Raw genomic sequence first — 25,865 nt, 5'->3', positions numbered from 1 at the left:
CTGCACCACAATGGATGCGTTCCCACGCAGGGGGGGTGGGGGTGGCGGTCAGGCAGCTGTGCGCCTCGCAAAAGTGCCTGCGTGAAATCTACAAGATTTAACGCAGGCACTTCCGTGACACTGCTACGTCAATTCTTTATGCCTGCTTGCTTGAAGCAGACGTAAGGACTGATGCGGTATGTTGAGTATGGGGCAGCCCTGAGCATTGCTAGAGTTGCATCGCGCCTGCGACGCGACTCTAGAGATGCACCCCTCTTTCGTCACGAGATGCGTCACGCATCTGCCTACCCTTGCGCCAGGGTTTGCCGCATTGTAATTGCAGCGCATCTGCCGTGACGCAAGGTTAGTTTTGCGTTAAGCATTTCTTCTGGTGCACCTCTGGAGGTGTGCAGCCCAGAACTCGTAAGTATGCCCCTAAGTGTCAGATTAGCAATTACCTGCGCATCCCTGCAAAGTGTGCGGCACGCCAACACCACCCATGGTGCGCCGTATTTACAATGCGGCACACCATGGTCCCAAAACGTCACCGAAGCGTTATGCATCGGTGCCGTAAAGGCGGCTCATTGATGGAGTTGCGTTGCAACGATGGCGCAGCTCCAGCAATGCTGCGTCAAGCCGTACGTCTGCTTCATGCAGGCGCAGGGTTTCAGTGATGCATCATTGTCCTAAATGACTGATTGAAATTTTATATATTCCCCATAGCCACTTTTAGCATGCGTTCCTACGCAGGAACGCCCTCCCTTGCGCTGAAACGCTCCCTTATGGCGCAGGTCTTTAGAATGGGATGCATCTCCCATATGCGTCACGTTGTTAATATACGCCACACCATGGCGCCTCTCTTGTTGTGGCGCTGCTTCACAAAAGTGACGCAAGAACGGAGCAAAAGAGCTGCAAGGGGCTTGTAAATCTGCCCCTAGAGTAGAGGCTCAGGTGCAGTCCTTCTTTTGTAGCCCTCTTTTTGGCTGAAATAGTTGGTTCTTGTTCTTTCTAAATGTTTGATTTGGTTGACAAGGACATCGACAAACATCAATCATCAATGTTTTCTGTTCTTTCTTTCATGTTGTATGTCAGGTCCGCCCAGGGGCAAGCGGACGGAAAAGGAGGATGCTGTGGCTCCAAAGGAGGAGGATGTAGGCCAGGGCGGCGAGTGCTCCTTTGCTGGCCCCAGTAAGTTTTCATATAAATATAGAGGACCTATTGTTGTCCAAGCGTTCTTAATTTAATTTTTTCGAAATAGTGTTTAGATAAGAGCAAAATCCATAATACTACTGTTGCAGGGACAATTCTCCACAAACCGAACTATGGACACCAAAGACCAGAGTAATAATATTTCAGAGTGGCGTGTTTGGCACACTGTATAAACCTGGTAGTGTCAGCGGCACGGACTCCTCCTTGCAAAAATTGCAAAACTTTTCGCTCAGTCACTCTAGTCTGGAGGACCAAAAACCACAGAGTCTATTCAAGTTTAAAAGCTTTATTAAAAGTTAAAATAAACACATATATTAAAATAAAGTTAGCTGGAAATGGAAAAGTGCTTGTTGCTGAGTTGATGAGTGATGGAACACATTTCTTGTGGTCGAGCCGAGCTTTCACCTGGTTTGAAGTTGATGTTGCTCTTGTCCTTAGAAGTCCAGTTTCTGTCTGTTCAGAGAAAAATTGTGTGTGTTAAAATTAAGCAAGCATTCATCAATTGTGACAAAAAAGTGCAGCAAGACAACAGCCTTCCCTGGAAGGAGGGACATTTTTACTTTAGACTAGAGTAGACAGTCAATTACTTTTTCTGTTGTTTTCACATTCTTCATTCCTAGACCAAATACTAGTGAGTGGTGTAATCTAACATTCTTAAATCTACTTTGTAGGTGGAACATCTGGTGGCGGGGCCAGCTCTGATGTGGTGGTGGTGATCGACTCGGAGTCCGAGGACCACTCTGGGGAGGAGGCGGCGCAAGAGGACCAAGAACAGACTGTGAGGAAGGAGACAGTGGTGGTGGCGGGTACAGGTAAGCTGGATCATGGTACTATCTGACTCTTAGATAGCATATGATGTGTATCTACAGAGAGTAGACGGTCACTGGATGAACTACGAACATACTATGAAATGTTTCCTGGGGGGGGTGCAACATCATCACCATCTCCTGAGTCCTACTCCTGACACGATTGAGCACAAGTATTAAATAATTTTTTTTTAAATCTAACACGACATAGAGCTTAAATAAACAAAGAACCCCATAGGGGGAAGAGAAAAATCTTGTGCGGCACCACAGCAGACGACCTGGCAACTACATTAAAACAGAGGGAAAAATAAAAAATTGCCAGAAAAAAACAATTCAATCTAAATCAGGAGGATGTGGTTATAGAGCATGGGTCCTCACAAACTTTCTCTCGGGGCCAAATTGACAGTGTGGTTTGTGGCCAAGGGCCGCACGGAAGGATGGCAGGGCCAGTGGGGGAGGGGGGTGGATCTAGAGCAACAAAAAAAACTATGACCATGAGGTTGAACTCATGCCCCTCTCTGCGGACGCCCATGAAACTGGCCTGAATAGTTTTGTACTGCACTGGCTATTTGCTAGTTGTACTGTGACACAACTTCCTGCTGAATTATTTTGTGTTAATCATATTCTTAAAGAGCATTGGTTACAGATTATGTCTTTCTTTCTTCATATAGTTGGTCATACTAGAACAACAAAACCTACAAGGAGTATGCAGGCTGTACTGGCCCGGCAACGGAGGCTGGATGCTACTGTTGCCCAATATCGGCGGCTGGTGGAACTGGAGGGGGACGACACGCAGTCGAGTACATCAAATGGCACATCTGCATCCTCCTCCGTGACCCCACGTTCTGCCGGTCATCGCAGTGATCCGGCGAAACGGAGCCGTGCTGTCAGACGCCACCGCCGAGCAGCAAAGGCTGCCCCTCATAGTACTGTAAAGGCTCGCTTGCGCCGTGCAATCCACCGAGTGTGCGACCTGGAGGCGGAGGTCCGAAAATTGAAACAGTACCAAAATTTGGTGGAGGGCCTCCGCTTAGATCACGCCACCCTCCGGGAGCAGTACAATGCCCTGGCCCTAAGACATGATGCCCTGGAGGCCAAAATCAACACCATGCATCCCTAGAGTGTCCCTTGCCCTTTTTTTAGTGACTTTTGGGGGGTGGGAATTGGGAGTTGGGGTTTTTGGGGACGTTTGAAGGACTATTTATTTGTTGGGGTTAGGGAGGGTCTTGCGGGAGTTTATTTTGTTAGGGATATAAAAATGCACTTTTTCAAACTTTATCTGGGCATACTTGTTTTTTACTACTTTTGAGCCTGGTGGGTGGTGGGTTTGCAGTAAGTTCGTTTTACTGAACACTGTCATCGTGTTGGTTCACGTGTAATTGGCCAAATGTTTTCCAAAGTAAATGCCTTTCACAGAGTTTGTTAATTCAAGAGTCCTAGGACTTTACTACTAGTACCACTGTCACTCTCTCGCCTCTCCTAATACTCCATTATACTACCTCCCATCCAAACGCTTATCTTACCTGTAATTTGTGTTTGAGGGCTGGCTCCACCTGGAATTCACATTGTCCTAAAGATTTCTGCAGCAGGGCCCCAACTGGAGTTTCCCGGCGTGGATTTTCTGCAAAACAAAAGCAATCAACATTATAAATGTGGCAGCGGTGCTCACAGACACCAAAAACCTACAAGCCCCACAGACAGCACCCCTAAGACAGGCAAGCGAGCAATAATAACGCCTAAAAGTTCACGTGTAAATGACCAAATGTTTTCCAAAGTAAATGCCTTTCACAGAGTTTGTTAATTCAAGAGTCCTAGGACTTTACTACTAGTACCACTGTCACTCTCTCGCCTCTCCTAATACTCCATTATATTACCTCCCATCCAAACGCTTATCTTACCTGTAATTTGTGTTTGAGGGTTGGCTCCACCTGGAATTCACATTGTCCTAAAGCGTTCTGCAGCAGGGCCCCAACTGGAGTTTCCCGGCGTGGATTTTCTGCAAAACAAAAGCAATCAACATTATAAATGTGGCAGCGGTGCTCACAGACACCAAAAACCTACAAGCCCCACAGACAGCACCCCTAAGACAGGCAAGCGAGCAATAATAACGCCTAAAAGTTCACGTGTAAATGACCAAATGTTTTCCAAAGTAAATGCCTAACCAATTTCATCCCTTAATAGACCTTGCCAGCAATGGCCCAGCCAAGACCCGTAAACCCAAGCGCAAACAAGTTTGACACCCCCCAAACAGCCAAAAAGCAAATCGGGGAAAAAAAGTCACACTTAGCAAAATGTATTTAAATGAGGACTCACTACTTCCAGTCCCTCTTTAGGGGACTCGTCAACGTAAGTTTCTTCATTGTGCAGAATCCAGGCATCAGCATTACGGGAAACAAATGGATAGGGTGAGTCTGGAGGAGGAGGATAGACGACCAGGACTGAGTTGTCACCTAACTGTTGTGAACCTGAGGAATGCTGCGGCATCAAAATCAAGACAGTTCTGCTGATGGGCTTGTTGTTTGATTGGGTGATTACAGTTTTGTTGTGAATGTGATGAAGCACTTGCTAAACAAAGAAAGACAGACACACAGTTATAAAAGTGAATAAGGACGAAATAATGAATCATTGACTCATTTTCAGAAATCGCTGTCAGGGAAGCAGAGCTCGTCCTCAAACTCTGCAAATTGAGTCGGTAGTACTTCTGGTAACTGATGAAAACTTCCCTCAGGTAGGTCGGTGTCTTCTTCCTGCGTGCATTCTCGTACTTTGTAATCTGATGGTATGAAGTGCTGGTTCATCTTTATCATGGTGAGCCGTGTAATAATGTGGAATATACACTGTATTGTGTCCAATAGGTTATATTTATTCAGCCCCAACCAACAGTCAGCTCACAACTGACAATCCTGGAATGACCAGTTATGGGAACCTTGGTGTCATGTGGTTCCAAGCACTAGGTTCCAAAATGGAACCAGAATACAGAGGAAGACAGGTCATCACACTTCTCCCTCTTAAACATTAAACAGGTTTACATGTCCAGCAATGAAGTAGACAACAAAAAGATAAGAAAAACAAAGCAGAAACTACCTAGACATAATCACGTAAGTGAACAGGAGGCTTGCATACTCTCACACTCTTGCGAGAATGATTAGAACGCAGATCAGGAACAGCAACAATATCATCACATTTCCCTTTTCCCCCAAAATGAGAAACACGACTATTGTTCCAGATACGACCATCCTCCGTCTTTACAGCATTTTTGAAAATTTTTACAATGGTTCTAGGAACAGAAAACTTCGACCAATTTTGACAGCCCACAGGAGCCCTGATCTTAACAACCTCCCCCACCACGAATTTGGAATCCTTTGCAGAATTTCTCCTATCCACATATATTTTCCTTTTCCTCTGTAGTTCCAATTCCCTTTCTCTCCATGCACCCACCTCATTATTTTTTACACCCTTGTCTGCAGCCATCCAGGCAGGACATAAACAAGTGTTAGGTGCCCTACCCTTGAAAAGTTCAAACTGAGTTTTTCCTGTAGTTGAGTGAGGAGAGAATCGATATGCTGAAATTCTATTCTGTAACTCCTTTCTCCAGTCCAAATTGTTGACCCTAGCCAACTGAATGCTTTCCTTCAAAGTTTTGTTGAGTCTCTCCAAAGCACCATTTGCCTCAGGATGATACAAAGAAATCTTCTTGTGAATAATGCCGCACTTACTGAGATACTCCTCAACTTTCCCTGAACAAAATTGTGGTCCATTGTCAGAAAGTATGGAGTTCGGAAAACTCTCACGTTTAAATACAGACTCCAAAAAGGAAATAACAGATTCACTTGTAATCTTCCTTACCAAACTAACCTCAACCCATATAGAATACAAATCCAATAAAACCAACATAAAAGGAGTTTGATGCTCACCATGTAAAGGCCCCACAATATCAATTGCGATTTTATCCCAGGGGGACCTAGGCAACCTCCTGCAAACCATTGGAGAAGACCTAGTCCTCAAAACTTTATCACTCGCCTGACAAGAAGAGCAATCTCTAACAGTGCGTTCCACCAACAAATCGATACCAGGCCACCAGAAATCCATTCGTATGCGTTCTTTCGTCTTTGAAATACCCAAGTGTCCCTCATGAGACATGTCCACCAGCACACTTCTGAGATTAACTGGAGGGACTAACCTAGTACCTCTCATGAGTAAACCATCTACCACTGCCAACTCATCAGCAATCAAAGACCAAGGTTTCTTTAAAGAACGAGACCTACCACCTTCCAACAATTTAATGACTTCCTTCAAATCCTCATCCTTACTCAGCTCATCTCTCCAAGCATCTTCCTTCACCGCCCCCAAGGTAACATCACACACCTTTAATTCACTCTCAAAATCGTCTGTTAAAGCTTCCTCAACATTGTCTACAACATCCACCAGCCTAGACAGGCAATCTGCTGAGACATTAGTTTTTCCTGGGATATACTCGAACCTGAACACAGACTCCTGCAAAGAAATTACCCATCTCCTTATTCTTGCCGAGATGGAGTCTAACCCCTTTTTTTCAAACACTTCCTTTAGTGGTTTGTGATCAGACCTGACGGTAAAAGAGGAACCCCAAACAAACTTCCTGAATTTATTCACAGCCCAATATATACCTAGCGCCTCTTTCTCTATGACAGAGTAATTCAACTCTGCTCCCTTCAAACATCTCGAAGCACAAGCTATCAAGACCTCCTTGTCTTTCCTCACCTGTAACAACAAAGCACCCAGACCCTTACTGCTAGCATCTGTTACAATAAACGTCGGATCCCCTGGAACAAACGCCTGTAAATTTGGTGCATTCCTCAGATCCATCTTCACCTGATCAAACTCTCTGCTGCACTCCTCAGTCCAATTAAACACAACATTTTTACACATGATTTTCCTCAGATTGACAGTCTTATCTGCGAAGTTTCTGACAAACTTATTGTAAAATTCTGCCATGCCCAAAAATTATGAAACCTCTTCTTTTGAACATGGTTCCTTCAATTTTTCAATAGTTTCCACAAGATCCTTCTTTGGAGATATGCCCTTCCTTGAAATGTGGTGGCCCAAATAATCTAGCTCATTGACACCAAACTTGCACTTGCTCTGACGCAGGGTTAAACCAACTTCCAACATTTTCTTCAACACCAGGCAAACTCTCTCATCATGTTCCTGTTCATTCTTACCAGAAATGAGAACATCATCCTGATAACATCTTACCCCCGGTATTCCTTTGAACAGGTCTTCCATAATTCTCTGGAATACCGAGGCAGCTGAAACCAGCCCAAAAGGCATTCTTAAGAACTTGAATGCACCCATAGGTGTAATGAAACTAGTAAGCTCTTGACACTCCTTTTTTAACGGAACTTGGTGATAGGCCGAAGCCATATCTAAGGTGGTGAAATAGCATGCACCATCTAATGTAGAAACCAACTCCTCTATGTTTGGCAAAGGGTACTTGTCAACTATCACCTCTTTATTTAAAGCACAAAGGTCAACACACAGCCGAATCTCATTATTAGGCTTTCTCGCGACCACAATTGGTGCGAGCCACTCAGTAGCTTCTACTGGTTGTATAACCCCAGTTGCCAACAACTTCTCAATTTCTTTACCCACGGCATCCTTTACACAAATTGGAATGCGTCTTACTTTAGCAGCCACAGGCACCGCACCCAACTTCAGTTTGATGTTGTGATTGTACCCCTTTATACATCCCAGTTTTTCACTGAATAACTCTTTGAAGTTCTTTATGAACTTGTTCTCCACATTGTCTACAGCCTGTACTTGAATAACAGGATGAGCATTTGGATTGAGGCTTACACCCAACCTTGCCTGATGAGACCAACTCAACAAGTTGTCCCCCCTGTTTACCACATAAACTTTTGCTTCTGTGTACCTCCCCTTATATTCAATGCAGTCAAAAAAGTAACCCATTATTTTTATGGGATGTTCTTGATAACCTGTTGGTCTTATATCTGGTTTACACAAAGACTTTTCCTTTCCAAACACATTTTCAAACACCTTGTTTGAAATAAAAGTAACATGTGAGCATGAATCAAATTTCATCAACACACTTGCTTTCCCAATCAACACATAATCAGAAGGATGTTCAACGACATCATCATTAATCTGAAAGCTAACCAATTTAGTCTCAGTCTTCGTATCTCTCCCAACTCTTGTTCTGCAATTTCTACCAAAGTGTCCCTTTCTACCACACACATTGCAATTGAATTTAAGAGCAGGACACTCTCTCGCATTAGCCATATGTCCATATCTCCCACATCTATAACAAGTTCCTTGAAAAGGAGTTGTGAACTTCCTACTTGTCTTTATTTTAGAAGTACCACCATCAACCTCCCCTTTCAACTTTTCCTCCACACACACTTCTTTTTTTTTCTTCTCATCCTCTCTCTTCACAGCCTGACACACCACTTCCTGCGTTGAAGAACTACTTGACTTTTCCTCCTTTTTTTCCTTGCTTAGTTCTCCAACGCATTTTAACATGTGCTCAACCCTTTTTGCAATACCTACCACCTCTTCCAATGCAGGTTCATCCTTTAGCCACAACTCTTCCCTTAACTTATCACTCACACATCTCAAAACAAACTGATCTCTAATTCTTTCTTCCACCAAACCCCCAAACTTGCAACTTGAAGCTAACTTTCTTAGTGCAGTAATGTACTCCTCAACACTCTCTTCCTTACCCTGCTCCCGTAACCCGAAATAGTACCTTTCCATGATTGTACTCACTTTAGGAAGATAATGTAAATCCAACTGCCTAGCACACACCTCATACTCATTCAATCCTCTTTGTTCTGCTTGAGGAATGACTGGAAGAGTCTCCAAAATCTCCTGGCCTTCTCCGCCCAAACAATGCATCAATAAAGCATGCTTCCTTTCACCACTCAAATTTGCACCACACACCCTTGCGTAATTTTCAAATATTTTTTTCCATTTTTTCCACCTAATGAGTGGTTCTCCTGGTTCCATCAGAAAGAAGGGGGGTGCAGTTACATTCTGCATTTTACTGCCCAAGCTCCACTCAACACTCTTACTCTTATTCCACTTTTTAACCACAAACAACAATGATCCCCCACCCTTCCCTCAAAGGTGTGCCTATCACCGTCGACAGGCTTCAAGTTCCACAATGTAGAACTTAAAAAAAATGAGTCTGGTTTTCCTTTTCGGCAGTTCTCAGTACTACTCCAAGTTCGAGTCACTTACTCCATCCACCTTGCTCTCACAACTTTTCTCTTCTTCCAGTTTTCATTCGCTTTCCTTGTAACAGGTTCTTCTGTCCTCCTTCACCATTGAGGATGATACCCTTTTAATGTCTCACTCCCAACTGTTGTTTCACCGGATGCAATCCTCTTTGCCGATTTTCGTCGCGATTTTGACGTTTTCCACCTCCTTCACTGCGTTTTCTTCGCTGGGTGACAGCTGTACCATGGAGATGTTGATCAATCTTCCTTCATCGACATACCAGTCACGTGAGGTTTTCTCTTAGTATTTAGCTAATCTCCTGTTGTTGAGGCTGTCCTGCACGAGTAGATCCCATCCACAAGCGTCGCCAGTGTAATAATGTGGAATATACACTGTATTGTGTCCAATAGGTTATATTTATTCAGCCCCAACCAACAGTCAGCTCACAACTGACAATCCTGGAATGACCAGTTATGGGAACCTTGGTGTCATGTGGTTCCAAGCACTAGGTTCCAACATGGAACCAGAATACAGAGGAAGACAGGTCATCACAAGCCGCTCCACATTTGCAGGCAAGAGGCGAGACCTTTTGCAAGTCACAATGCCACCAGCAGAACTAAAAACACGTTCTGAAGACACGCTTGCGAGTGGGCAAGACAAGTAATTGATAGCCAGGTTGGTGAGCTCTCGCCATATCTTTCTTTTCCCATGCCAATACGCCAATGGGTCCTCAGTAATATTGACCGCTGTTGAGTCATCCAGATAGGCCTGCACCATTGAAACAATGTTCTCCCGGATTCCTGTACTTTGCACTTCTGTGTCCTTTCTGGGACAAGGAAATCCTAGCTCACTTAGCCAATCCGCTTCAGACATATCGCCTGTGACTGGTGCAGATGATACGGTTGCTGGTGTGGTTAACGGCTCAGAGGAAAAGTCACTCACTTCTGTCACAGGCACAGATGCAGAAGTGTTTTTTTGGGACGCCTGATGGCCTGCTGATTCACTAGTAGTACTGTCTTCAAGTTCTCCTACAGTTTCCTTCCGCTCTCTTTCAAAACGAATGGCAGACTGAGCTAGCCAACCTTTGTACTCTGTAACATCTGATGTTTCAAAAGGAATTATTACTTTGCCAAACAATGGCTTTTTGTAACATGGATCCAGAATAGTAGCACAAATGTAGTGCTGTTGTTTCTTGATATTTACAAGCCGTTTATTGCTAACTAGGCGTTGTAATAATCTCTGCGCCAACTCATATGCTTCATTCTTTCCAGCATCTTTTAATTCTGAAGACACCACATTGACTTGGTGCTCGAGCTTCAGCAACAATGGGATAGCTTTGCTCAAAGAACAGTCCTCCCTGCTGACGTCACGCGTGAAGACCTCAAAAGGACGAAGCATGTCTGTCAGGCTTTTAACTAGCTGCCATTGCTCCACCGCTAGCATCATTTCTGTCGTATCACCACCCAGGTTGTAGAAATACTCATTGACTACTGGAAACAGCTCATGCAGACGCTCAAGCATGTAGAAGGTTGAGTTCCAACGTGTTGCCACCTCCTGGATAAGTGCTTTCAATGGCATTCTACGTACATTTTGCTGGCGCCTCAGCTCCTTCCGGGCCTTAAAAGAATGGTTGAAATGTGTGCATATTCTTCTGCAGATGGTCAGTATTTTGTCGACTGCAAGTTCTTTTTTCAAGAACTTTTGCACGACAAGGTTCATACAGTGCGCCAAACACGGCACTCTGAAATAGTAACCGTTCTCCATGGCCTTAACTACATTGCTGCCATTATCAGTAGAAACATAACCAACCTTGCAATTTCTTGGGGGCAGCCATTGCGAGACCTTTTTGTTAAAGTCATCCAAAATGTTGGCTGCAGTATGATTTTCTCCATGCCAAACATGGCTAATGTTGCATGTTTACGAGCACCCTTAAAAATCCCGACCAAGTCACCACCTGCATTTATCTGTTGTGCAACCCCTGAAAAAGAGACCCAGTGTGCAGTGATGCACATGTAATCAAGGGCTTGGCAACTGGTCCACATGTCTGTTGTCAGGTGTATAGTGTGAACAGCACTCTTCTGCAAAGCTGCCCCAACCAACTCAAGCACCTCTTTATGTAGTGCTGGAACAGCAACCCTGGCAAAATAGAACCGGCTAGGAACCTTCCATTTAGGGGCCAGTGTTGCCACGAGTTCAAGAAAACCCACATTTTCGACAAACGAAAAAGGGAGAAGGTCCACCGCTAGCATTTTAGCCAGCTTAGTGTTATACAGGCGTACAATTGGGTGGTTGCGTTGAAATTGCGCATCTGAGGAGAACATGTTTGTAATGGTGCGCTGGACAATTTTACTGGATGATGCTGATGCCTTCTTCGACCCACTTCTGCTCAGTGTTGACATTTTCCGCATTGGTGTGTCTCCCAGACTCTCTGTGTGCCTCCTATGTGTTCCGGAGGGTGTGGTGCTGCCAGGGGTACTGGGTGCAACCGGACAAATGTCTGACGCTTCTTCTTCCTCCCCGTCATCTTCAGATGAAACACCTAGTATGGGTATATTTTGGCCACTTGCCCTTTGGGATTGCTTTCCCTTGATGTTTGCTAGGTGCGCAAACCATTCGACAGCGTGCCTTCTTTTAAGATGACCTATCTGGCCTCCGGTTCCATAGTTGGTACCAGTCTTACCACGGCTAACTCTAGTCTTACTAATGCAACAAACGGCTATGTTATCATACTTTGCATGGACACTAAAAAAGTTCCAAACTGGGGACTGGAAACTTCTGGTTTTGCCGCACGAGATGATACTGCCAATGCCAGATGAAGCAGGGGTGGATGAGCCTTGCAGACATCTACTGGGTGGTGCAATTATTGCAGCAACCCTACTTGAGGGAGTCGAGCTGGATGGAGTCCCCCTCTGGGGAGAAAATATGGGAGCTGTAGGTTTTGTTGAACTTGTTGTACTACTTGACTGCGTTGGTGGTGCTACCAGTGCCACGTCGCCAGGGTCACGCTCAGCATGACGTCGGGATAGGGTATAAATGTCTGTCTGCTGCATGGCTGGTGTGGCTGGAATGACGTTTGTGATGACTAGGTCATTGCTGTCATCCTGTTCATCAACATCAGAATGCACCACTTCATCAAGTCCGGCGTTCGGATCCATAAGTATGAGCTTTCCGGGGCCCTTCCTTTTAACATTTGATACCTTTCGCAGCGAATGGTGTGCCTCCCTCTCAGACGTCGGAGATGGTTGCCAATCTAGATCCAGATCATCTGATGAGGCGGGGCTTGAAGAGGAACTTCTACACACACTCCTTGATCTTTTCCTTGCTGGGGAGCTGGGAGAAAATGAATCATCAGGAGGAGTGCCTTCGTCTTCCTGACATGATACCCCGGCTCCAAAGTCAATTTCCTCCTGTGCCACTACTCCTGGAAGAAGAACCATTGTGGGCACTTGCACCGCTCCATGCGCCGCTACATGGGCCTCTTCACTGACCTCTACTTGCAACTCTCCATGGACCTCTCCTTCTCGACCTTCTCCTTCTCGGCCTTCTCCTTCTCGGCCTTCTCCTTCTCGGCCTTCTCCTTCTCGGCCTTCTCCTTCTCGACCTTCTCCTTCTCGACCTTCTCCTTCTCGACCTTCTCCTTCTCGACCTTCTCCTTCTCGCCAGCTCCTTCTCGGCCAGCTCCTTCTCGGCCAGCTCCTTCTCGGACAGCTCCTTCTCGGACAGCTCCTTCTCGGACAGCTCCTTCTCGGCCAGCTCCTTGCGCATGTACTTGTGCTTGTACTAGTAGCCCATGCAGTTGTTGTTGCGGCTTTGGTTGTTGAATAGTACTTGTGAGATGAGTTACAACCTGTGTTGATGGTGTGCTGCTACTTTCTTGCGATGAGCCAACATCACTGGTCGTTGGTGATTGAACCACTAAACAGGCTACCTGTGCAGCACTCATGATGGGCCTTTATTTTTTCCACAAAAATTTTGTGGTCGAGCCACCAGTCTCCTTGGTAAGTGGTGCCACTTGCTTCTTCTTCTCCTTAGTAGAGACATCTTTCTTGCAAGAGGAGCTACGGGCACCTCTTTTTGGAGCCATCTTCTTCAGATGTCGGAACAGCAGGCCGCAGCAGGACTTCTTCCTGGCACTGATGCTCAACGATGATGCGGAGTTATTGACTTTGTGCACCTAAAAGCAAACGAAGACAGAGGAACATCAGTAAATATATGTTGCATATGTAGCGCTTCAATAAATAGTTTGCAAGTAGGCATTTATGAATACACACGTGCACACCACACAATATGGAAATTTCAAAATTAAGAATTGCTAAATTTTTGGGAAACAGGAATTTAACATTGATCCAAGATAGCACACACACAAAGGGTTATAGTTTCATGTACCACTGACTCCCCCTGGGCACAATGGGTGAAAGCAAGGCAAAATAGGTGCAGGCCTATGGCACAAAGCTCACTGCCTGCCTTCAAAATGGCCGCTTGACCCCCATCCACATGGCCAGGACCATGCCTCAACATGGCCCCCACCAACATAGCCAGCCCCCAACCCATACTCCAAAAAGTCAAAAAACACAACACCAATCAAATCACCACAATCCAATGCCATCCATCAAGTTTCAGAAGGTTTATGCTGCCTGCTTGTGGTTTTCTGGTGCAGAATTGCAATTTTTGCAATTTCGCGAGTGCGAGGTTGTTGCTTCACGACGCGAACGTGGCGAAAAACCAGCAAAATCCGCGAACAGACCGATTCTGGGCCCCCTGGGCATGATAAAATCACAGCACACTGGGTGCAGGCCTATGGCCTCAAGCACACAAACTGGCTTAAAAATGGCCCCTAGACCCCCACCCACGCGGGACCAGGCAATAAAATGGCCCCCACCCACATAGCAAGCCCCCAACTCCACCCCAAAAAGTCGTAAAACATACAAATATCACCACAATCCAATGCCATCCATGCCCTGGCCAGAATCATGTTAAAATTCAACAAAACAGTTGTATCATGCATGCACCCATAACTAAGCCTGGTAGTTTTCAACTCATGTGCAGAATTTTAACTTTTACAATTTCGCGAGTGCGAGATTGTTGCTGCGCGGGACGCGAACAGTGCGAACACAGGCAAAAGTTTTTTTTAAAAATCCGATTTTCGCCTGGGCATAATGAAAAAAATCAGAGCAGACTGGGTAGCCCTGTGGCACAAAGCACACTGCCTGACTTCAAAATGGCCGCTTGACCCCATCCACATGGCCAGGACCTGCAGGACCATGCCTCAAAATGGCCTCCCACCAACATAGCCAGCCCCCAACCCCACCCCAAAAAGTCGAAAAACACACACAAAAATCACCACAAACAAACAACATCAACTTATCAACTTACTTGTGAAATCAAATTTCGAATCCAAAAGTAATCCAAAAGGCCTCAAAGCCAAATCTCCAGCAGCATCCACAAAAAGTAATCCTTCCCAGTCAAGATCGAATCAAAGTGGCCAGGAAATGGACTAAGCAATGGGAGGAGCTTGCTGGACAGGAACAGGAAGTTGGAGACTGGGCCACTTCCTTCACCCCTCCCCAATTGTAATTTTTGTAATTTCACGAGTGCGAGATTGTTGCTGCCCGCGCCGCGGACCGCGAGCAGTGCGAACACAAGCAAAAAATACGCAGCGCGCGGATTTGCGTATTTTCGCTACATCCGCGAGAGTTCGCGGATTGCGGAATTACCGAAAATCCGAAAAATCCGCGAGCGGAGCGGATTTTACGCCCACGCTTAGAGCAAGGGACTAACGTCTGAGCATACCCTGCCAACTTATGGCAAACAAAGCGGTACAAAAGGGGGTGGTGATGGACAGAGCATCTGAACCAACCAAGCACTCACACCCAGTCAACAGATCTGGGTTTAATCCATCACCGTTCTTTAGCCCACTCTGCCAGAACCCTCCCGCCAGCACAACGGACCCCAATGAAGCAGCCGGCAACCTCACACAGTGGCTCACCAACTCCGCTGACGACCTTGCACCTCTGAAGAACCCACCCAGCAGACCCGGCAGCAAGAAAGCCTCTTGGTTCACCGACGAACTCAAGCACTCCAAGAATAACTGCCGCACCCTCTGGAAAGCCTGGCGCCACGACCAGACCACAGACCACATGACTGCCCTCAAGAACGCCACCCGCACACACCACCAGCTGATCCGCACCACCAGGAAGACAGCATTCAAAGAACGACTGGACAACAATGCCCACAACAGCAAGGAACTCTTCAGCATCGTCAAAGAGTTCTCCAACCCCAGCGCCGGAAACAATGACATCACTCCCTCGCAAGACCTCTGTGACTCGCTCGCCTCCTTCTTCCACCGCAAGATCGCCAAAATACACAACAGCTTCGGCGCACCAACCACGCACCCAACCACCGAACCAACGCCCCCCACCACCACCCTGTGCACCTGGACCCCGGTCAGCACCGAAGACACCACCAGCACAATGAACACCATCCACTCCGGATCACCAACCGACCCCTGCCCCCACCACGTCTTCAACAGGGCTGACTCCATCATCGCACCCCAACTCCGGGACATCATCAACACCTCCCTCAACACCGCCACCTTCCCGGAGAGCTGGAAGCATGTCGAGATCAGCGCCCTCCTGAAGAAAACAACAGCGGACCCCACCGACCTCAAGAACTTCCGCCCCATCTCGCTCCTCCCTTTTCCTGCCAAGGTCATCGAGAAGACCGTCAACAGACAGCTCGCCGCCTTCCTAGAGACGAACGGATCCCTCGACCCCTCGCAGTACCGATTCCGAGCCAACCACAGCACCGAGACCGCCCTCATTGCAGCCACTGACGACATCAGATCCCTGCTCGACAAACGGGGAAACAGCGGCCCTCATCCTCCTGGACCTCCCTGCAGCGTTCGACACTGTCTGCCACGGCAACCTAGTACAGCGCCTCAGCAACATCGGAATCCAAGAGAAGGCACTGGAGTGGATCATCTCGTTCCTCGCCGGAAGAACCCAGAGAGTCCACCTCCCCCCGTTCAGATCCGAGGCCACCGAAGTCATCTGCGGCGTACCACAAGGATCATCACTCAGCTCAACCCTCTTTAACGTCTACATGAGCCCTCTCGCAGCCATCGCACGCAAACACAACCTCAACATCATCTCCTACACCGACGACACCCAGCTGATCCTCTCCCTCACCAACGACCCCGCCACCGCCAGAACCAGCCTACACGAAGGGATGAAAGACGTCGCCGAGTGGATGAAGAACAGCCACCTGAAACTGAACTCAGACAAGACGGAAGTCCTCATCCTGGGTTCTTCGCCCTCCTCCTGGGATGACTCCTGGTGGCCCCCTGCCCTGGGCACCACTCCCAAGCCACCGGACCATGCACGTAACCTGAGTTTCATCCTGGACTCCTCCCTCACGATGACAATGCCGTCTCATCATCGTGCTTCAACACCCTACGCATGCTCCGTAAAATCTTCCGATGGATCCCCACCGAAACCAGGAAGACGGTCACCCAGGCCCTCGTCACCAGCCGACTGGAATACGGAAACACCCTCTACGCCAGGACCACAGCCAAACTTCAGAGAAGACTCCAGCGCATCCAGAATGCCTCCGCACGACTCGTCCTGGACGTCCCCCGACACAGCCACATCTCCGGCCACCTGAGAGACCTGCACTGGCTCCCCGTCAGCAAGAGGATCACGTTCAGGATCCTCACCCACGCACAGAAGGCTCTCCACGATCTGGGCCCCAAGTACCTCAACAACCGCCTGACCTTCTACACGCCCACCCGCCAGCTCCGATCAACCAGCCTCGCCCTCGCCGCCGTACCACGCATCCGCAGAGCCACCGCTGGAGGAAGATCTTTCTCCTACCAGGCGGCCAAGACATGGAACTCCCTCCCCATCCACCTTCGGCTGACTCAGGACCATCTCTCCTTCAGGAAGCAACTCAAGACCTGGCTTTTCGAGCAGTAGCGATCCCCTCCCCCCCAGCGCCTTGAGACCCAACTGGGTGTGTAGCGCGCTATACAAATGCTATGATTGATTGATTGATTGATGCTCCGTCCATCACCACGCCCTTTTGTACCACTTTGTTCACAATAAGTTGGCAGGGTATGCTCAGACGTGAGTCCCTTGCTCACTTTGCCACTGGATTCAAGCAAGCCGGGCTGAAGACGGCTGAAATGCCAGAAACCGGTCCTCAGAAGCTTGTTTCCGGTCCAGGGAAGGCATGGCTTGGCAGTTCGGGCTAGACTGTTCCCATGAGGCACAGGGTCAGACTGATTTGCAAATGGCCATGTCTGAACTGGGGTGGCAGAGTGGGCTAAAGAACGGTGATGGATTAAACCCAGATCTGTTGACTGGGTGTGATTGATTGATTGATTGATGCTCCGTCCATCACCACGCCCTTTTGTACCACTTTGTTCACCATAAGTGGGCAGGGTATGCTCAGACGTTAGTCTCTTGCTCACTTTGCCACTGGATTCAAGCAAGCCGGGCTGAAGACGACTGAAAAGCCAGAAACCGGTCCTCGGAAGCTTGTTTCTGGTCCAGGGAAGGCATGGCTTGGCAGTTCGGGCTGGACTGTTCCCATGAGGCACAGGGTCAGTCTGATTTGCATATGGCCATGTCTGAACTGGGGTGGCAGAGTGGGCTAAAGAACTGTGATGGATTAAACCCAGATCTGTTGATTGGGTGTGAGTGTTTGATTGGTTCAGATGCTCCGTCCATCACCACCCCCTTTTGTACCGCATCCACAAATTGGCATTTACTGGATGTAGTAACTACCTCACCTCCTCCTGGCTGTTTTGAAATCATGGCCAAAGCATATCTATGTATATAGATTACTTCCACAGCTTAAACAAATTCTCATGCACAAGTGTAGTCATCTTTAAGGTTTTGAAGGGCAGAATCATTCACAGCCTGCAGATCATGTAAATGGAATAAAAGCCAATTAAATGAATAGCGTTAATATATGGTCATGATTCAGATGTATTTTAGTTCAAAAATGAAAGACACCATTTTAAATTGGCTGTTGGCAAACTGAAAGCATTTACAGAGTGGAATATTGCTGCTTGAGATTATAGGCCAGAACTTAAGACATTTTTACTGACCTTATTTTATGTCCTTGGTTTCAAGTACATTAAACCAGTGTTTGGTGCAAACACATTTTGCTACCCTATTGTGAAAAGAATGTTCGTGCATATTGTGTGACCTTTTCTGGTGTTGGTGATGTGTTCTGTTTTTTGCGCCACTGTGCTTACGTGCTGCAGTATTTGTATTGTGGTGTTTTGCTGTACTGTGGTTGTGCTGAGTTCGGTTTTGCTGTGTTGGTTTTGTTGGGATCCTTTTTATGTTTTAATTCTGCTGGTATATTGCTTTGTGTATTGTATTGTGATATTTCCTAGGGTTTACTTTAAATATGTCAACACAACCTTCTTCATTTTCAGCCAAAGCAGCAAATGGCTTTAACGTCCCATTGACAACCAACAATTTACCAGAGTCTAAGTGGTCTTTCCTAAATTAACACTTACCATGCTCACTTTATGAGCCAAAGCCCTAAATGTAGGGTTGCAGGTGTCTAGTGGTATTATATGTTTCAGATTTTGTTTTGTGTAATTCATAAGGTACCAGTTCAGTCATTTAGCTTCTGCCATTGGATTGCTGATGTTTATTACGATATTAAGGACCTCAGCCATTAACCAATCAGCTTACTACCACAAGTTAGATTGCTGGTGTGTCTATTACTTCTGGAAACCAGTGCTTTAATGAGAATAGTATCATAATTCTGAGGCACTCATCTTCTTTGTTATTTTGTTCTAAAATTGCTATTAATTTATATAGGTGTGAGTTATTCTCAACGGATACAAATAATTGATTGTTTGAATAATTTGATTGAAGTTTATACATTTAAAAGTTTTTACTGCATAATTGCTTCTGGCACTTTTGGGCCTTACTTTCAGACTTGTGAATGACAGGTTCCATTTTAACCATTAACATGCTTTGTTTTTCCTGAAATTTCACTTCAAAAAGATACTGCATAGCAGTCATTACTGCAGGGCCCATAATATGACCCAATATGTCACTGTAACGTCTTGTTTTGAATGGAACCTCTCATTTAAGTTTTACGTGATAATTTTCTTGATTTTTGGTAACAAACCTATAATGTACTTTTGCCGCCTATAATGAGTCCTTAATGAATGTTTTTTCTTTTGATTTGACATTTTTAATAAGGAAACTACTTTGTATGTTGTGGTAGATCAGTCACGAAAACAGTTTGATTGACAGAATTTTGTTTGGAATTGCCTTTCATGATTTTAGGTTCTGTGTACTTATTAACCTACCTATTTTAGTGGCAGATTTAGGGGCATATTTTCACAAATGTTCATGCACTGCAGAAAGCTGTCTGCAGGCAGAGGGCAGGGATGTGCCATATGTAACAGTATATCGGTCATTCCTGCTCTCTGCCTGCACTGTCACACAATGTGTGGTCTAGCGCCAACCCAGGTACGCTTGTGTTGTAGACAGAATTGGGTTGGTTTTTTTGCAGGAAGGCATATCTTTCAGCACAAAAACAATCATCAGAGGCATTTTCCTCTTTCCCTGTGTGATGAAGAATGCAGCACATTTAGAAAGAGGAAAAACAAAGGGAAATAAACATATTTCTCCTTGTTATGTCTCCCCTGGGGAGGCATAGCATTTGGATGCATTGCCAGGTCTACTACTAATGGTAAATCTGGAAATGAGCCACAATACACGGGTGGTTGCGTGGGAACACCCACACTCCAACCATGTAACACCTCCCTGGAGTAGAGTAAGCAAGGCAATGATTTTATGAGGGTGTGAGGATGAGGCTTTGTGATGAGTAAGTGTGGTAGTTGACAGCTCCTCTTCTTCATCAAGTCAGAGATTGCATGTCCTCCCCAAATCTATTTCCCCTTTGTCTCACTGTCTGGGAGCAATACAGAAATACCAACTACCAGTGGTTGTATGAGTGATTGAGTGGGTGTGTACAAGGCTGTATGACTGGGTGTGTGAGTTGCTGTATAGGTGAGTGAGTGGGTTTGTGAGTAGTTGTATGGGTCTGTGAATGGGTATGTGAGTGCTTGTGTGCACATTTGAGTGGGTATTTGAGAAGCTGCATAGGGATGTGAGTGGTTCTGTGGATGATGTCATCAGTGATGTCATTGACTATGTCATGAGTGATATATTATGTGAGGTAATAAGCAGTGTATTGTGGAGGTGTAAGTTATAGTTAACTCAGGTGAATCTAACTGTTGAATTTCTCTGGTTTTGTACAAGTGAAATATGAGCCTAACTGTAATATCCCTGTAACCATTGTTTTTTCAGTGAATTTCTACATTTAAAAAAAATCCTATTTTCTAATTATAATATCATTGTTACCTTTGTTTTTTTCAGTGAATTTCTAAGATCTTTTTTAATCTGTTATCTAACTATAATGTCCCTGTGACCTTCATTTTCTTAGTGAATTTCTAACGTTTTTTTTAATTTCCTACCTTTCATCAGTTTTTATTGTTTCAATTGCTATTTCTTAACTATAACATCCCTGTCACCTTTGTTATTTTTTTAGTAAATTTCTAAGGTTTATCAGTGCGGCTGTGAGGTGTGTGCAATAATATGTTAGGTTTAAAAAAATAAATCACAGTCACAGAAGGGTCCCAAATCTAGCATATGTTTGGCAGTAGAAAAACACTTATATAGACCCTTTAAAGCTTTTGTTCAAGGTAAGAAGTTTACAAATAAAGTAAGAAAAGTAGTATAATTATAGAGGAAAAACATTTTAAAGGTTGTTCTAATACATTTTATGGAGTCACAACGCCACCGTGATGTGAGTGTGACAGTGTCACGAATCCCATGTGACACAGGAAAATATGGATTTGATAGGCAAAACACCATTCAATCATTAAAACAGGAAGGTCCCACCCCTTTTTGCCATAGTTTTGGTGAGTCTGTCTTTTTTCACACCTTTGTATTAGGTCTAAGATTCTTTTTTTGGGGTGTTTCTCTTCCTATTTTTTCAGAGGAAGGTGGCATCTTCTACTCCTGCGAATCCAGAGGACCATAGCAACTCCTCAAAGGAAGAAGAGCCAGTCAGACCAGAAAAGGATAGTATGATGTGGAAGTATTTCTCCATACCACCAGGAGGAAAAAAGGAAATGCAAGGAAAGTCACTTGCACTATTTGTAATAAAACTCATTCCAAAGGGTCTGAGAGGTGGTCCTCATGCAATTCGTCAAGTATGATGAAGCACTTGAGAATGATGCACTCTACCTGCCTTGCACGAGCTGAGAGAGAGAGAGAGGGAGGGAGACCAGCCAGCAAGGAGCATCTGCTGGAGACGGTGCCCATCCAGACTTTCAATCTGCTCCTGACCTTTCTTAAATAATCAAGGCTGTGTTCAGGAGTTTGCCAGCATTTTGCTTCAAGTGCAAACAAATATTAAGCATGGGGAAAAGTCAATCCCTGCTCTAATTGCCTGCATCACACTCGTAAGTGTTAGTTCTATTTTTGTTCCAGTGTTTGATACAAGGTTTGTGCTTTTGGTTGAGAAGATCTATGCTTTAAACTTTTCTATAAAGAAAGCAAAACAACAACCACCCAAAAACCCCACAATTGTTGGAAAATATAAAAAAAACTAAAAAAAGTTTCAAAACAGAAAAAGAACAATGGTTCTTGTTAGAACCACCAATTTTTGTTTAAGAAAGAGTAATGACATGTTATATGTATGTTTGTTAAAGTGTGAATACGTCTTCTTCTGTCTGTCGTTGTGTGACTTGAGTATATAGATGAGTAACTGAGTGTGTGAATAAATGCATGGGTGAATGATTGCTTGTTTGAGTGGCTGTACATGTGAGTGAGTGAGAGTGATAGTGGCTTTATGGGTGAGTACATGGTTGTGTGAGTAGCTGTATAGGTGAGTGAGTGGATGTGTGAGTGGGTCTAGCATCAATTGAGGATCTATGTGAGTGGCTGTTTTGTTCAGTAAGTGGATATATGAGTGTGTGTACTGGTAGGTGGCTGACCATGTGAGTGCCAGTATGGATGTTTAAGTAGGTGTGTGAATACATATATGGGGGTGTGTGTGTGTAAGATAGAGAGTGGCTGTATGTGTCACTGAGTGGGTGTGCAAGTGCCTATATGGGTGAGTGAGTAGGTATGTGATTAGCTGTATGGGTGAATGAATGGATCCATGAGTGGTATATGGGTGAGTGAATGGGTGCACAAGAGGTGCATAAGTGAGTGACTGTCTGTGTGAATATCTGTATGAGTGAGTGAGATATTGCATGAGGAGATTTTGAGTGACTGAGTCAGTGTGGCAGTGGATGCATGGGTGAGTAAGTGAGTGTATGAGTGGTGTATGATTGAGTAAATTAATGCATGAGTGGTGTATAGTTGATTGAGTGTGTATGATATGCATGGGTGTGTGAGTTGGTATGTGAGTGTCTGTATGGGTAAGTGAGTGCCTGCTTCGGTAGGTCAGTGGGTATATGAGTTTTTATATGGCTGACTGAATATATGCATGAGTGTGTGTATGGGTGAGGAAGTATGTATATAAGTGGCTACATTGATGGGTAGGTGGGTGTGTGAGTAGCTGTATGGGTAGGTGAGTAAGTGTGTGAGTGAGTGACTGTATGGGTGAGTGAGTGGGCATGTGAGTGACTGTATAGGTGAGTGAGTGGCTGCATGAGTGGTTGTATGGATAAGTGAATGGTTGTGTCACTGACTATATAGTTGAGTTAGTGTGTGTGTTGATGGCTATATAAGTGAGTGAGTGGGTATGTGAGTGGATGTATGAGTGAGTGAAAGAGTGTATGGATTACTGTATGAGTGAATTGAAGCATGAGTGGTAAATGGGTGAGTGAGTGGGTGTGAGTGGCAGTATGGATAAGAGAGTGAGAGGATGAGTGGTTATATGGGTGAAGTAGTTGGTGTATGAGTCCTTGTATGGATAAGTGAGTGTGTTTGTGAGTGAGTGGTTGTATACATGTATTAGTGGGTGGGTGAGATGCTATATAATAAGTTAGTGACTGAGTAAGTAGTTGTATGAATGTATGAATGACTGGGTGAGTGTCTGTATGAGTGAGTAAAAGGGTGTGTGAGTGGCTCTATGGATGAATGAATGGGTACATGAGTGGGTGTATAGATGAGTAAATGTGTATATGTTAAGGTGTATAGGTAAGTGGGTTACTGTATGAGTATAAAAGTGAGTATGTGAGTATCAATGAGTGAAGGACTAATTGTGTGAGTGGTTATAAGAGTGAGTGGGTGGGTGTTTGACTCTGTATATTTGAGGAAGAGGGGATATAAGTAGCTGACAAGAGTACATAAAAAACACTCACATAAAGTGAAGGGTTGGTTTGATAAAGACTGCTCGAAGGCACACCAAAACCTGAAATTGTCCTTACACGAATCCCCTAAATCATTAGAACTGGTAAGACAGACTAGAAAATCTTACCGGTCTGCCTTAGCCAGAAGGAAACAAGAGTTAAAAAATGAAATCAGGCAGAATCTTCATGAGGCTTGTTTAAAAAATGATAATATAGATTTTTGGAGAGCAGTTAACGCTCCTTTTTTGTCAGATAAAGATACAGACATTATTGATATAGCAGTTCCAGGAGATGTTTGGGTTAAGTATTTTTCTAATTTATATAAGAACCCTAACCTACTGGAGATTAATAATGTCATTGATAATCAGGAGCGCTTAGAGTTGTTCCCATTGGGGATTGTTTTTGATCACGCAGAGGTTAATAAGGCAATCAAGGATAGTGCTTCGGGGAAGGCACCGGGACCTGACGGTGTCACGATCGATATATATAAATCTGATCTATCGCTATGGTCACCCCTAATAACAAATGTCTTAGATTGCGCCAATGCTTCTGGCTTTATTACAACTTGGCCAGAAGCAGTTGTTATACCAATCTTCAAAAAATGGGATAGGAATAATCCCGCTTGTTATTGACCAATATCTCTTTTGGATGCCTTAATGAAGGTAGCGGGCAGGATTATTCTCAAAAGGCTGCAGGTATGGGCCGAGGAAAAACAAATCACCTCTAATTTACAATACGGATTTCGTTCGGGCAAGGGCACAACAGAACAAGTACCTAAATTTAGCACTGCTGACTGCAAAGTACTCTCAAGCTAAGAAAGAAAGCCTATTTATTACATTCGTGGATTTAAGTTCCGCGTTTGACTGTGTGGATCATTCTATGTTATGGAAGACGCTTACCGAAATGCTTATAGATCAACAGATCCTATTATTTATTAAAGAATTGTATAGGGATGCAGGGGCGAGGGTACGGTACGGGAGGGGGGGGCTGTTCCGATAAATTTAGCATAAAGAGAGGAGTGAGACAAGGGTGCATTCTGGCACCCTTTCTTTTCATCCTATATATTAACAGTGTGGGACAACACCTCAAGGCTTTTCAGTTTGACTATCCTGCTGTAGGTGGAATACCCATCCCCATTCTTTTGTATGCGGATGGCGCTGCAATTATGTAACGCACCGCCATTGGCCTACAGAGGGCGGTGGTCGAATTTTCAGATTACATGAGTACCCGTAGGTTAGTAATCAACGTCTCCAAAACATATTCTATGACATGTAGCGCTTCGACAAAAACTAATAAGGCAATCTATCTGAAAAAGAATAAAATCGAATATACCAGCAGCTTCTCTTACTTAGGAGTTAATTTTAATAGTAGAGGGAACTGGAAAGAGGCTGTGCTCGCTAGAAAATTGGCCTTTAGTAGGGCGAATGGTGCCCTGATAAATTTCTCTAGGAAATTAGGTGGTCGGCCAGTTAAGGAACTTATCCAAATTTGAATAGCTAAATGCATTTCCACAGGCATCTATGGGGCTGAGGTTTGGGGGATTGTCAAAGCGGGGCAGATACAACGCTCCGAAAAACTATTTTATTTGTTATTTATTGGCAACCCCCAAATCTACGCCTATTTACTTTAGCCATAGTGAACTCGGGATTCCATACATCGAGGATATGATTAAATCTTCCCCTATTCTCTTGTGGCATAAGATTTGGGTATCCCCAGAGACATCCTTAAATAGGGATGTCGTCTTAGATTGCCTACAGTTAGACGGTGCTGTATACATTAAATGGCTACATTACATCAAAACTATGGCATTTAATATGGGCCACAAAGAATATTTTGATAATCCAACGTGCTTCGAAATGGTTCCAGGGCGCATGCATAAAAAATTGATTTTGGAATTTTTAGACAATAAAAGATGGCTTGCTGAAAAGGATAAATTCACTGCCAAGGCAAACCAGTCTCTAATTTCTTATGTAGGCATACAGCCGCTTGCCTTCTTCTCTTTTTTAACATGGATTAATTGGAGTTAACTTGATGGTTGCTGATCATGATTATTTTTAGCTTGTGTAAATACTTCTGATTGCTATTTATAAAAGATTTTAATGTCCTGTTGAATTGAATTACATATATGTGCTTTTATGATTTTGCAACAAAAATCGAATAAAGCTAATTTTGAATCTTTGAATCTTGACTCTGTATAGTTGAGGAAGAGGGGATGTAAGTAGCTGTATGGGTGAGTGAGTGGGTGCATGAGTGACTGTATTGTTGAGTGATTGGGTGTGTGAGTGGCTGTATCAGTGTGTGAGTGG

Source organism: Lissotriton helveticus, chromosome 8 (genome assembly GCF_964261635.1).
Source record: "Lissotriton helveticus chromosome 8, aLisHel1.1, whole genome shotgun sequence".
Taxonomy (NCBI): domain Eukaryota; kingdom Metazoa; phylum Chordata; class Amphibia; order Caudata; family Salamandridae; genus Lissotriton; species Lissotriton helveticus.
The sequence above is the reverse complement of the archived record's forward strand: the minus strand, read 5'-3'. Positions refer to the sequence as shown.